Genomic DNA, 14,948 nt, shown 5'->3' on the forward strand with positions numbered 1-14,948 from the left:
AGCCAGTCGGGCTGATTGTAAAGGTGCCTATCCCAACATGGGTCACTCTGCTTAAAACCCTTCAGTGGCTCACAGAGCCCTCAAAGGAAGTCTATACTATTATTACATTCACTCACTCCCATTTCAGTTTTTCTTCCACCCTGCCATTTTATCACCCAGACGTCTTGGATACTGAGTCATCTCAAGTAACTCAAGGATGACCACGCTTCACAAGAGGTGAACTGGGAGCACAGGCAGGCCTTGCTGTCCAGCTCTGATCCCTGCAGCTCTCCCTGCCATCTGCCTCATTCTCTTTCTCTGTAGACTTTCTCTGCTTTGGCATGCTTGGAAATGGCCACCCTATAGCTCCCTGGTTTAGATGTCTTTCCTGGAAGTGATCAGGAGAGATAGACGTTTGTATAAGTCCGTTCTCACATTGCTATAAAGGAGTACCTGAGACTGGGTAATTTATAGACTCACAGTTCTGCAGGCTGTACAGGAAGTATGGCAGAGGAGGCCTCAGAAAACTTACAATCACGACAGAAGGAAAAGAAGAAGCAGGCATGTCTTACATGGCTGGAGCAGGAGGAAGAAAGAGAAGCGGGGCCAGACGTTCTTCGCTGAGGGTCGTCGGGGTTTCCTGCTTCAACAGTGCTTGGACGGAACCCGGCGCTCGTCCCCCGTCCCCCATCCCGGCCGGCCGCCCTTAGCCAGCCCTCCCTCACCTCTTCACCACGCCCTCGGACCGCCCCAAGGTCCCCGCCGCGGCTCCAGCACCGCGCAGCCACCGCTGCTGCCGCCGCCGCCTGTCCTTAGCCTCCGCCATGACCACCACGTCCACCTCGCAGGTGCGCCAGAACTACCATCAGGACTCAGAGGCTGCCATCAACCGCCAGATCAACCTGGAGCGCTACGCTTCCTACCTTTACCTGTCCATGTCTTACTACTTTAACTGTGATGATGTGGCTTTGAAGAACTTTGCCAAATACTTTCTTCACCAGTTTCACGAGGAAAGGGAACATGCTGAGAAACTGATGAAGCTGCAGAACCAACGAGGTGGCCGAATCTCCTTCAGGATATCAAGAAACCAGACAATGACGACTGGGAGAGTGGGCTGAATGCCATGGAGTGTGCATTACATTTGGAAAAAAATGTGAATCAGTCACTACTGGAACTGCACAAACTGGTCACTGACAAAAATGACCCCCATTTGTGTGATTTCATTGAGACGCATTACCTGAATGAGTACTTGAAAGCCATCAAAGAATTGGGTGACCATGTGACCAACTTGTGCAAGATGGGAGCACCCGAATCTGGCTTGGCAGAGTCTTTGACAAGCACACCCTGGGAGACAGTGATAATGAAAGCTAAGCCTCAGGCTAATTTCCCCATAGCCATGGGATGACTTCCCTGGTCACCAAGGCAGTGCATGCATGTGTTGGGGTTTCCTTTACCTTTTCTATAAGTTGTACCAAAACATCCACTTAAGTTCTTTGATTTGTACCCTTCCTTCAAATAAAGAAGTTTGGTACCCCCCCCCAAAAAAAATAAAATAAAAGAGAAGCGGGAGGTACCACACATTTTTAAACAACCACATCTCAGGAGAACTCACTCACTATCCTGAGAACAGCAGGGGGCATATCTACCCCCATGACTCAGTCACCTCCCACCAGGCCCCTCCTCCAACACTAGGGATTACAGTTTGACGTGAGATTTAGTCAGGGACACAAATGCAAACCATATCAAGGTTCTACTTCCAGTTCCTGGGAAAGTGAATCTGATGGGCCAGAGTAAGATAGGCTCCCCAGGTGATCCCCTGAGCCTGGGAGATGGCCACAGGCATAGCACTGGCTGTGAAAGCAGACTGCCAGAAGAAAACACAGTCAACCTTTTGTTGCTCCCCTTAGCCCCCTCCTTCCCCTTTCATTTTCCAATGGCTATAACATCAGATGTCTTCAGATAGGCTTGGAGTTTGGTCTTTGGTACCAAGGACTGTGATTGCCATATACATTGTTTATTTATTTTTTGAGACAGGGTTTTGCTCTGTAGCCCAGGTTGGAATGCAGTGACATGAACGTGGCTCACCGCAGCCTTAACCTCCTGGGCCCAAGTGATCCTCCTGCCTAAGCCTCCTCTGTAGCTGGGACCATAGGCTTGCTCCGCCACTCCAGGCTAAGTGTTTTTTATTTTTTGTGGAGACAAGGTTTCACCATTTTGCCCAGGCTGGTCTCGAACTCCTGGACTCAAGTGATCTTCCTGCATTGGCCTCCCAAAGTGCTGGCATTACAGGTGTGAGCACCACCCCTGGCCCCTGGTTTATTTATGGGAAACTTAAGGCAGCCGAGAACCTATCTTTCCAACAAGGTGGTATATCTTGTAGATTTTTTTCATTTACTCATTTGTTTAACTAATATTTACTAGTTATCTACATTGTTTAAGGTGCTATAATATAGAGACGCATGGAATGTAATTATATATAGTATAAAGTCCAATTTAGTTTTTGGGGAAACTGTTATGTATTTAAGCTGCATTTGCTTGCTTGTCCAGGGTTATAATCCTTTATTCAGTAATATTTTCCCCCAGATCTTGTTCCAATATTATGGCAGGCAGTCAAACCCTTTAATCGTTTGCCTGTAAAGATGTCTCTGATTTATTCAGAAGGTTTACTCATTCTAGTTAGGAGTAACTGGGAGAATAGACACGTTGGAAAAATAGAAATCTTCCAACAGCAATGTTTCATGACATTATGAGTTTGACGTTAATTAAATAACAAGAGAGAGAGTTTGTATTATCTGGGAAGCTGGAGGCTTTAAGATTATAAACATGGCAGCTTGCCCAAATCATTTCTAGAGTTGGAAGTAGCGTGAAGTTCAGGACTTCACAAATAAACATTCACATGCAAAGAGAAAAATCAGAAAAATCATAGCCTAAATCCAAAATGAAGTCACAGCTGGCTGCTTTGGAAAAAAGAAGGATGAACTTTGTTGGCAAAGTCAGCTCTTCTGCATGTTTTAAAGTCTATGTAGCAGAGTCTAAAAGAAAGCAAACCAAATTTCGATTCTCTCTTACAGCAGGCTTAAATTTAGCTCTTTGTGGAAACTGGTTGGGAACATGTACATGGTTGAAGGTATATGGTGTTATGTTTATAAAGTTCAATGATGGTAACTGTTGAAGGGGTTATATCACTGGAGTATTTATTGGGGTGATAGTGGGTAGCAGGATAGTGGGAGACCCCTACAAAGAGACCATTAGGTAAGCCAATTTGTTGAATATTTGAAATCATATTCTTTTGTAGTGAGGAAGAAAGCATACTTGAACTTGCATTCTTAAAATTGAACACTCAAAAACATCATGTGGAGAGCTTTGCCATGATAACCATTGTGAAATAAAAAAGGGGAAGAAAGCATAACCCACCAACAAATGCCATCATCAGTTGTCATCAAGCTTTGATTTGATGATAAACATGTGCAGCTCGTGTGCAAACTGTCCTCCTAACTGTTGAACCCCTTGCTTCCTTTGTGTACTGGCCAGTGCACCCAGGGATGTCAGGTAACTCTTTCATAAGAAGATGGTAGGTTAATTCCATAGAAGTGCAATTCAAGAGCCCAATTTGAATACATTTTGAGGTGGAATGTTGTCTTTGCAGTTGGTGATTTGAAAGGTTACTTTAAATCCACTGAGTAAACATGCTAAAGTAGGTGAGAGGTTCTTTCTTGGGTTTTGGAAATGTGTTATTGATGTATGATAATTGTGGCTAAGGTCATTTCCTAATCTTCAATATTAACTACACGTTTGTCCTGTCCTCTATAGAGAAGTATAAGAATTAATTTGCTGTCTGAGGAAATAAAAATGAAAGGGACTAATCACAAAACACATTTTCCATAGCAAAAGGGCAAAAGTGCTAATTGAATGTAGGTAATATTTTCCCATTTTGAGGAACAAAAATATGAACTTTGAATCGATTCCTGATCTACAGATATGGATCCTTGTCTGCATGGCATTTTATTTTGCTCATCCTTAGGACTTTTCTCATCTTTTATTAGGACAGGACCTACCATGTTTTTCTAATAATGCCAGCCTGGCCAAAGTCATACAGAACTTTCTAATTCCTTTTTACTTGATGTTGTGCCCAGGGACTGGCCAAAGTTAAGGGTTTAGCCTCTTCTGGAACTGAGTAGTCCACAGGGAAATGGACCTCTGACTGAGGGCTCATTAATTTATCCTAGTCAGTTTTATTTTTAAATATAATTTCTGCATCCAGGTATAGTTTACAATGTTCAGACTGTATCTTTAGCTCTCAAAGTCTTATGGTCCAATCAGTTTGTGGGGGAAAAGCTGCTGAGCTTTAAGCTGTTCTAAAAGTACATAATTTACACAAAAATTAGACAAGTTGGATAGCGTGATCTATCTCTAGTGAATGACTGTTTTGTTGTCGTTCCAATCTCCAGTCCATTACCAACTGATAATTTTGTGGACTATAGTAAAAATCAATTACTAAGAGTGAAAAACCAAGACATAAAAAAAAAGCTCCAAAGTTTTATTAGATTTAACAGATATAAAATTAGACTATCAAATTGTTATAAAAGTATCTAATTTTTTTCAATATATCTACACTTATGTGAGATAAGCATACTTACCTCATTTTGTACCCATCACAAACAGTTTGCAGACTGGCGTGGGATCACCCTGAGACAAAAAATCTAATTTCTTTTTTTTTTTGAGACGGAGTTTCACTCTCATTGCCCAAGCTGGGGTGCAATGGCGTAATCTCAGCTCACTGCAACCTCCACCTCCCGGGTTCAAGCCATTCTCCTGCCTCAGCCTCCTGAGTAGCTGGGATTAAAGGTGTGGACCACCACGCCCGACTATTCTTTTGTATTTTTAGTAGAAACGGGGTTTCTCCATGTTAGCCAGCTGGTTTTGAACTCCTGACCTCAGGTTATCCACCCGCTTCAGCATCCCAAAGTGCTGGGATTACAGGTGTGAGCCACCACGCCTGGTCCACAAAATCTCGTTACTTAGTTGGAGCTGAAAAAGTTAAATAGTACCTAGAAGCTTCCATTTAAAAATTTTCCCAAAATGATATCTTGATTTAAATTTGCTGTATTTACTTTTTTCCCTAACAACAACAATGACAAGAAAACATTCACAATATTTTCTATTTTTTTTTTTTAACAGAGCCTCAATATTTTAATCCTATTCCAGGAAAGTGTAGGTTATCTGCGTAGTCCTGGGTGAATCTTGATCAGATTGGTTATTCCAGTTTCCTGCTGAATGATTGGTGTAGGTAGGAACAAGTGACACAATGCTGGCCAATGAGATGTGAGGGAAGTTGGGCAAGTTGGGGCGCTTTTGAAAAAGTTTTCTTTCCTCTTAAAAAAGGTACAATGAAATGATTTGAGGATATGATGCCTGGAGCTGCTACAGCCATCTGTTAACCTATGAGTTTATGATGATTAGAGTAGAAAGATGGAAGAAACTTGGATTTTCAATGAATTATTGAATTGCTAAATAAACTAATTTTACTGCCTTCCAAATTTCTTATATGGGATTTAAAAAATTCTTTATCTTTTAAGCAATTTGTCATTCTCTTATTTGCAGCCAAAAGCATCTAAACAGTAATTTGCAATCATTCAAAGCATATATGATATTTTAATAAGGAGTTCAATTTTTAAGGAAAATCAGTAATTAATTAAATGTTTAAGAATCAATTTCCCATGCAATGCTCTACCCTGAGGCATGGCTTTTCATCAGATGGCAGCTCTTAACCTTGCAAGCAAAAAGACTACTAGAAGGAATGAACTGATCTCTGTAGGATTTGCTCGGCAAGCCAAATGTTTAAAAAGCAGCATATGGCACAAAAATAAGGTGTACTGCAGCTGCAAAGACTGCCTTTGTTTTGAGATATGGGATATTTGTAACCTTCGGCAGGGGTAGGTTAAATCAACTCTGAATCTTGTTTTGAGGGTTGGGGCAAGTGCACGATGTGCATAGTCCTCTCAGAGCAGGCTGTAGGTTATGGATCATCAGTAACCATTGGAGGCTGTGACTGAGGGGTTGCACAGTCTTTTTTAATTCCTTAGTGCTCTGCTTTCAGCCTTGAAAGTTTACTGAGATGCTCAGATGCAGGAAGATACAAGCTGCAGGTCTTGAGAAGTACCTATGGGTATAAAAAGAACTATCACTAGGCATTTTGGGTGCTGGAATTTGTGACAAGTAGATGGAAAGGAAAAAGAGATGGGGGCTAAATGAGGTCATATGAATGAGTGTAGCTGGCAATAGAGCTGAGAGATTTTAGGTTTTTTTTTTTTTTTTTTAATGAAGAAATGAATGACATGTTGAGTCTGCCATTAATGTGTGTTAGAGATTGTCCTCAGCACTTTTCTTACATTAATTCATTGAATCCTCACCACAGTCCCATCAAACAGATTACATTATCATGCCCAGTTACAGATGAAGGAAGTGAGTCCAGTCCACGGAAGTTAAGTACCTTTGCTAAGACCCACAGCCTTCATAGTTCACGCTCTTACTCATGAACCACTCTTGCCATATGGAGCATTACAACTGTATAGACAAGTCAAAAAATAGTATAGGAATCATTTGGGTATCCAGTGCTCCACTCTGTCATTTAAAGAAATACAACTTTAAAAATATAGCTGGTCCCTGAACACCTTTCTCTGCCCCTAGTTCTCCCTTTCTTTCTATGAGCTTTCTTTCTGTGAGCTTTCTGGCATGAGGCCTGGTTTGGCTTTTGGTAGAGGGGCTGGGTTTACTTTTTCATGCCTCCTCCCTGATTACTTAAGCAGCAGTTCTGAGAGAAGCAGATTTCTCCAGCCCCTGCTGCCCAGAGCCAGGCCTCAGCCAGGTGTTCCAGACAGTGAGCGAACCTCTGGCCCCCTTATGGGGTGGATCCTTCAGTCTTCATTTAGTCCCCACTGTACTGTAAGTGCTCAGCAACCAGCCCCATTGCCCTCTGTTGGTCATGGTGACCTGAAGTCCCAAGGTTTCAGTCCCACCACGGCAAGGCCTCTGGGAAAATGGGAAGGGTAATGCTATTGATTTGGGGGAAAAGAGGCTTTTTTCATCTGCTGTTTCTTGGTTGGAGGGGCTATGAAGGCCAGGCTCTTACAGTCCTTTTTGGTCACGAACATCTTATTTTCTGAGTTGTTTTGACTTGAAGAAATTAGGGTGATTATTTTGGAAGGATACATGAAATTATTTTAACGGTTAAATTAACTTGATTTTGAAATGCAAGTTTTCTTGGCAGCCATGGATGGCAAGCAGTAGGGAGCCTGCTTTAGGCTTAGTTATTACTGAAAGGAATTTAGAGGAGACATGGATTGCAGCCTATAATACCTTTAAGTTAAAAAAAAAGAGATGGAGTCAGGAATGCTTCACCATGGAGTTGTTTTGTTTGTTTGTTTTTTGAGACAGAGTCTCACTCTGTTGCCCAGGGAGGAGTGCAGTGGTGTGGCTTATTGCAAACTCTGCCTACTGGGTTCAAGTGGTTCTCGTGCCTCAGCCTCCTGTGCAGCTGGGATTACAGGCATGCACCACCATACCCGGCTAATTTTTGTAGTTTAGTAGAGATGGGGATAGCCATGTTGGCCAGGCTGGTCTCGAACTCCTGGCCTCAAGTGATCCGCCCCCCTCAACCTCCCAAAGTGCTGGCATTATAGGCGTGGGCCAGCGCGCCTGGCCCACCATGGAGCTTCCGCTATAATTTATCTTTTGATTTATTCATCAGCTACTTACCATCTACCTCTTGCTAAACACTGGCAGGTATGGGAGATATAGCAGTAATAAAAGCATGTAAAAATTCTTACCCTCATAGAACTTACATTCCAGCAGGAGAGACAGAAATAATGAAGCAAGTAGTTGTGTTTGTGTGTTTGTGTGTGCATGCGCGTGATGTTATGTAGTAAGTGCTGATAAAAACAGTGAAGGAAACAGGGAAGAGTAGTTTTTGTTTTTGTTTTTGTTTTTTTTGAATACAACTAAACTGTTTCAAGGAGCATATTACCAGTGCAGAAGCAGATGTATTATTCTAAATACAATAATCAAAATAAGATTATGACATCGAAACTGCATAGTCTCTTAGAGCATCTCCATGATACATGACTATGATTTGACAAGGTGGGGATCTAACCAGTAGGTAGCTCTTGGTGCCCTCAGCAATGGGAGCTGTAGCCCACTTTCTCCCCTCCAGGGTGACCCTCCTCATGATCTAAAACATCTCCTGACTGTCTCCCCTCCAGCCCCTGCAATGGGACTTATCATGGTAAAATGAGAAAAACTTGAGTTCTTCATACTCAGGGAAGGAAAAATCTGGAAATACGTTATGGTCGACCACTGCCCTCATTGGCAATGTGGACAGTAGAAGGGAAAGTGATTTTTCTTTTTCAGAAAAGAATTTTGATGTTTCTGTGTGTGTGTGTCTAAGTGGGATAGGCTTTGGTGATCAGCATAGCCTGAGAATTTGGCAAGTTGGAAATGAGCTTTTTACTAATATCAGAAATTCAAATGAGGATAACTTCTCTAATGTAACTGCCATGAGCATTCATAATAGTGATATTACAGATTGTGTGGAGACCATCCTCTTCAGTTTATTAATAAAAGATTTCCATAAATCAGGATATAATTTTAAGAACACCCCCTCACCACCATTTAAAAAATTGTATGACGAATTGCTTTTTCATTTGCAAGATTTTTGTTTAAGCAGAGCTCTTAACAATTTTTTTGTGAGCAGTCATTTTAAAGTGCCTACATTTGCATGGCTTTATAGAGACACAGTTAAATCGACATAGGCCTAGTCATCTCAATACAGAAGAGAAGGCAAATTTGCATTTTAAAAGCTGCATTTTGGACTGGAAAGTATTTAATCCCCAAAGATAAACTGCTTTACAGCTGATTTGTTCATGGATATGATGATGGCTCTAGAAGGTAATAGATACTTGATTTGGTTTCCCTGAATAATTCCAAATTCTGGATTAAAGCATGGTAATTGATTTAAAGAAGACATGACTTTTTTGTTGAGATGGAGATATAGGGAGTAGTGTGTGTGAAAGTGGGTAGAAATAGGGTATTCTGTGACTACAAATCAGCTGATTTTATGGATTTTCCACTTGCAGCTTTTTGGTAGCTGGAATATTTCAGCCATCAAGCACAACTCTTTTCAGACACAATAATGATCACTTGCTGACATGGCCCTTTCAAGCCATGTCCGGTGTCTGACAGAGCTGATGGCCACTGTGAAACTAGTGAAAGATGTCCTGGATAAGTCAAGCTGGCCAGACTGGCTTAGGTTTAAAACCTTGGATCCTCACATTTCTGGAACAAAAGAAAGGACACATACTCGTCAGAAGTGTGATTTCAGTTAAACCAATCTTGACTATTTTTATGTTTCTGAGTCAAGTGCTTCAAGACAAAAAAAAAAAAAAAAAAAAGGAGTCCTTGTGGTCACTTGTTCACCTAGGGAAAGAGCATTTAAATGGCCACTAGTGGCTAAATGTCCACAGATGCTTCTGCATTATTCATCAGAAGTTTCCTCTATCATTAGAATAGCACTGTCTTGCACAGAATAAATGTTTCTTTGAGATTTAAAGAAGATGTAGGTCTAGTTGTTGCTTTTTTATTTTTCAGATCTGGATTGTGGGGATAAACTGATGTTTGAATTGTTCTGGTTCTGTGGGAGGAAAAGAATTTCTGATTACGGTACTTATCAGCAATTGGAGTGCTGAATCAGTTACAAAAATTCAAAATAGCATGCAGATTGTGACATAATTTTCCCGTGTGAACAGTCCTTCAGGGAAGCAGCCCTACAGGATAACAGTACTATACATTGTTCATTCCTGTACTGAATGTTGTAGTGACCCAGGGCAGGGAGAGCTGGAGTCCAGGCAAAGCTTGTACATCTTCCGGATGTTGACAAGTACTGCTGCCTCAATGCTTTTTGTTGTATTGAGGTTCTACTGCTTCAAGTGCATGCATCACATTTAAATAGAGTATATTTAAACTTGGCAGTGATCCTAGCGTTACACTAGGATCCTAGTGATGTTAGCATTAATAATATAATCAGTAATATGCAAGAGCGCCATCTCATATTTAAGGCTTGTATTTTATTATTTGCCAAGCATCTACTCTGAGTCTACTCCTGTGGTCTTGTGAAATTACCGTAATACCCAGAATTGTGTTCCCTTGATGCATTGCTGTGGCTGTAAGTCAGGCAAAGGTGACTTAAATGTGGACCAGTTTGATTTTTAATGATAAATTTGGATCAGAATTTTAGGGTTAGATAAATAACTTTTAAGAATAATAAATTTTTCCCTAAAAAGTTAAAAATTAGAACTAGTTTCTATGATGAGCCACAAAAGAATATCTTAAATTCCAAAATTTTCTTCAATCATGTGAAAGCAGTTTACTGTCTGTCTTTTAATTTTCAAGTCTCTTTTTCAGTTCTTATTCCTTATGGGTGCGTAGGATATTAGGTACTAGTTTATGAAGTTTTTTAAAACTGTATTTATTTGTAAAATGTTACTTGTTTACTGGAAAACAAGGAAGAGAATAAAGAAGAATATGAATTATCCTTAACCCTCTAAGCCAGAAACAACCATAGTTGGTGCCATTTTTGTACAAAGTCTTTTCTCCATTTCTGATAACATATACAAATATACAGATTTAGTGTTAAGAGCCTCACCTTTGTGTAATTAGCTACAGTGCCAGAGTCAGAAAGAAGAAAATGTAGATGGTATATGCCAAAGGAAGGGTTAATTCTCAGAAAACTGGAGGAGCCTAAAATATGGCAAATTCTCGCAGGCAGCCCAAAGACCTGATTTAGAAAGTTTATCTATTTTGAAACTTGAAGTTCTGGAAGATATTTTGACTGGATAAGTTTGCAACCAGCTGGGTGACTCCACTATACTCTGATTGATCTAATACAACACTTTCTTTTTTTTTTTTTTTTTTTGAGACGGAGTCTCGCTCTGTTGCCCCGGCTGGAGTGCAGTGGCCGGATCTCAGCTCATTGCAAGCTCCGCCTCCCGGGTTCACGCCATTCTCCTGCCTCAGCCTCCCGAGTAGCTGGGACTACAGGCGCCCGCCACCTCGCCCGGCTAGTTTTTTTTTTTTTTGTATTTTTTAGTAGAGACGGGGTTTCACCATGTTAGCCAGGATAGTCTCGATCTCCTGACCTCGTGATCCACCCGTCTCGGCCTCCCAAAGTGCTGGGATTACAGGCTTGAGCCACCGCGCCCGGCCATAAAACACTTTCAAGTCACGTTCTTTGGTATTAGCACAGATAACAACACATCGATTAATATCTAAGCTAACCATTATCATTTTTCACCATTTGTATTGGTTCTTCATCAGATCTTAGCTTTAAATGCTAAAATTCACTGGCTCTGAGATAACCACAAATCAGTCTCTGCTTTTATTCTTAAAATACTCTTTAATTTTTTTAAAGACAGCCAACAAGAGTTGGGGATCTCCTTTAAGATCTGTTAATGGAACCACCAATTCATTAGTCCAATGAACAAAAATGTATGTAGTCACTGCTGTGTGGCAGGCATTCGTCTAGGCACAGAAAATCATGGGATGATAAAACATTTCTGTCCTTATGGAGCTTATATTTTAGCGAACAGTGACAGGAAATGAAGAAAATGACTGTTAATGGTAGTTAATTAGGAGGCTGCTTTAGATTGGGTGGACAGGACTTGCCCCTTTAAATTACTTAATCTTCACCTGAATGTAAAAAAGGAGTAAGGCATACACATAGCTGAGAAGCACGTATTCCAGGGAAAAGAAACAGCGAGTACAGCGAGTGCAAAGTGTGCTGGGGAACTGTGCAGAGTCTAGTGATCTATGGGAAGAAGGGCAGGAGGGAGAGGCTGGAAAGAGACAACGCAGGCCCCTGGCAAGGAGTTTGGGACTAATTACATTCCCAGTGGGAGGTTGCTGGAGTGTTTAAAACATCTAATTGACCATTTAAAAATAGCATATTGGCTGTGACATTGAGAAAGGGGATCAGCAGACTGATGGAGACAAGTGGTAGATGCGGGTTATCGCAAATGGAGAGTCAAGACTTTGTGAAGGATGGAGAAAGGAAACAATGACGAATCCTTGGTTTGGATCTTAAATAATGAGGGGATGCTGGAACAATTGACTGAGACGGAGAGGCTGAAGAAAAGCAGGTTTAAGATTTATGTGATGTTTAAGATCTTATTAGATACCCCAGTGCTTGGCATTCAGCAGTTATACGAGCAAGTCTGGAACTGAAGGCAAAGGATGGGGCTTGAGATTTACATTTGGAGTTATCTGTATGTGGATTGGAATTAATGCCACGAGATTAGGCCGCATTGCTTAGGGTGGTGTAGAAACGCAAATTCCTTCAACATTTGGAAGCAGTTTTATTGTCCTGCCGTAGAATTTCGGATAACCGAGAATCTGCCACTACTTTGAGCTGCTGCATTTTCTGAGCTCTGATGTCATTCAGAAAAAAAGGAAAGAAACCAGTATTTGTTGAAAGCCTAATGTGTATGGAAAATTGAGCAAGAGACTCTTTACATGCTATTTCGTTTAATGTTTACCACGATTCTCTTAAAATATGAAGAAACGGACTCAGAGTTAACTAAGTAAATAGACAAGAGGGTAATGTGACTGAGAAGTCACTCCAGGATTTAAATCCAGGTTGTTCAGTGTTCTTTTGCTTTATTGGGCTTGCAGTTGGCAGAGTTGCAATGGCGATTATTTTCTTTCGCTAGCTCTTGCAAATTATATGGAATTTTAAAGTGAATATAACATCTCCCATATATATGTTTTAACACTTTCAAAACAATATTTGCTCATGGCAAAGACAAGAAAATGCCTCAACAAGGTTTTAAGGTGGGAATTACTCTCATCCCTTTCTCTTTAAATACCATTTTCCTTTCCACAATTTCTAGAAATTTCCAAGCCTGTTGTAGAAGAGAAAATATATCTTTCCTTATCCACCACTAAGCTCATAGCTGAGACTCCTATAACAAAATACAAATTAAAAAGAGAAAAGCATACAGATTTACTTAATATAAGTTTTATGTGACACAGCAGCCTTCAGAATGAAGAACCCCTTCCCCCACCTCAAAAAAAAAAAAAAAAAAAGAAGAGATGAAGACCCACATGGGGAAACCTGTGTATTTGTATGTACAGTTGGGCAGAAGTATGATGGAATGGCAAAAGGATATGATCAAATAGTGGTAAACTGAGGGGAACTTAGCAAGGGCAAGCCTTGTTTGTTCAGATTCCTCTTCGTGTCTCTTTTTTTTTTTTTTTTTTCTGGGCATAGGAAAGGCACCTTTGGAATGAAAGTCTTACATCCTATGTTAGAGAAATGTCAGGTAATTCTTTTATGGCCTGCTTCAGGGGAGAAGCATGGGAGAGGTCATAGAGTCCTTCCTGCTTCTGCTATTTCCTCAAAGGCCAATGTGCCATACTTTGGGGTAGTGTATCCCTGAACCCCTTTTTATATAGCATATATTTATGTGTATACATGAAATAACTCAAATAGAATCATGTTCTTTCTGTCATTTCATAACTTTTTTGTTCACATAAAAATGTGTCTTAAGGCCGGGTGTGGTGGCTCACGTCTGTAATCCCAGCACTTTGGGAGCCCGAAGGGGGTGGATAACTTGAGGTCAGGAGTTTGAGACCAGCCTGGCCAACATGGCGAAATCCTGATTCTACTAAAATTACAAAATTAGCCAGGCGTGGTGGTGGGTGCCTGTAATCCCAGCTACTCTGGAGGCTGAGGCAAGAGAATCACTTGGGTGGCAGAGAAGAGCCATGTAGCTGCAATTAACTGTGTGGATATCTTTGCTTCATTATGTTAGTATCTCTACAAGATAAATCCTTCATATTATGATTGCAAGGTCAAAATGCGTGTTTGTTTTAAATTTAGATAGATATTGCCGAGTTGATTCAAATAATGTTGCTAATTCATAATCTTGTTATTAGCCTCCTAACTTCATCCACAATGGCTTTTTAACATGAAAATTTTGCGTACCATATGAAATATTATTTACTCTGACTTTTAAGTTTTTAACCATGAGTAAGGGTATTTCTTTCCTCGTTTTTATTGGTTACTTCTGTGAATTGTCTTTTCATTACCTTTTGCCTACTTTTTTTTTTTTTTTGAGACGGAGTCTCGCTCTGTCGCCCAGGCTGGAGTGCAGTGGCCGGATCTCAGCTCACTGCAAGCTCTACCTCCCGGGTTTACGCCATTCTCCTGCCTCAGCCTCCCGAGTAGCTGGGACTATAGGTGCCCGCCACCTCACCCGGCTAGTTTTTTGTATTTTTTAGTAGAGACAGAGTTTCACCGTGTTAGCCAGGATAGTCTCGATCTCCTGACCTCGTGATCCGCCCGTCTTAGCCTCCCAAAGTGCTGGGATTACAGGCTTGAGCCACCGTGCCCGGCACCTTTTGCTTATTTTTTAACTGAACTGTCTTTTTTATTGACTTGCAGGAACGCTTTATGTAATGGATATTAAACCTTTATTTATTAGATACTCTTGTAGATATGTTCTCCTAGCCTATTGTTTTGAATGGTTTATATAGGTATTTTTGCATGTAGTTAAACTTATCATCTTTTTCCATTAGGGTTTCTGTCTTTGTCCACATTAGAGGAAGTGTGGAATTTTACTCTGGAATGGCTTCTCGGAGGACTGAGTTAGTTATATGGGAGTACTTATGTGTTTAAAATTGTATAGACTATAGTGATTGAAATTGAAAGATATATCTTATTTCATTGACCTACCAGTGTCATATATGAGACACCCTTCCAGTGTCCTGTGTTTCTGACATTGGGGGCTTCTGAGGCGACTGTCAGATATTAATCATCTTTCCTTTTTTTTTTTTTTTGTGATGCCCCCTCCCCACTGTGTCTATGTGTTCTCATTGTTCAGCTCCCACTTATGAGTGAGAACAAGCAGTGTTTGGTT

At 40.8% G+C, this 14,948-nt stretch overlaps 1 protein-coding gene and 1 pseudogene across 1 annotated transcript in view; both read left to right on the top strand.

The window, feature by feature from the left end:
• The window catches only part of PLCH1 (phospholipase C eta 1), a 277,981-nt gene that overhangs the window by 108,599 nt on the left and 154,434 nt on the right, over window positions 1-14,948 (top strand). The window lies entirely within an intron of this gene.
• Window positions 586-5,877, top strand: LOC117079532 (annotated as a pseudogene).

Source organism: Trachypithecus francoisi, unplaced genomic scaffold (genome assembly GCF_009764315.1).
Source record: "Trachypithecus francoisi isolate TF-2019V2 unplaced genomic scaffold, Tfra_2.0 Lachesis_group0, whole genome shotgun sequence".
NCBI lineage: Eukaryota > Metazoa > Chordata > Mammalia > Primates > Cercopithecidae > Trachypithecus > Trachypithecus francoisi.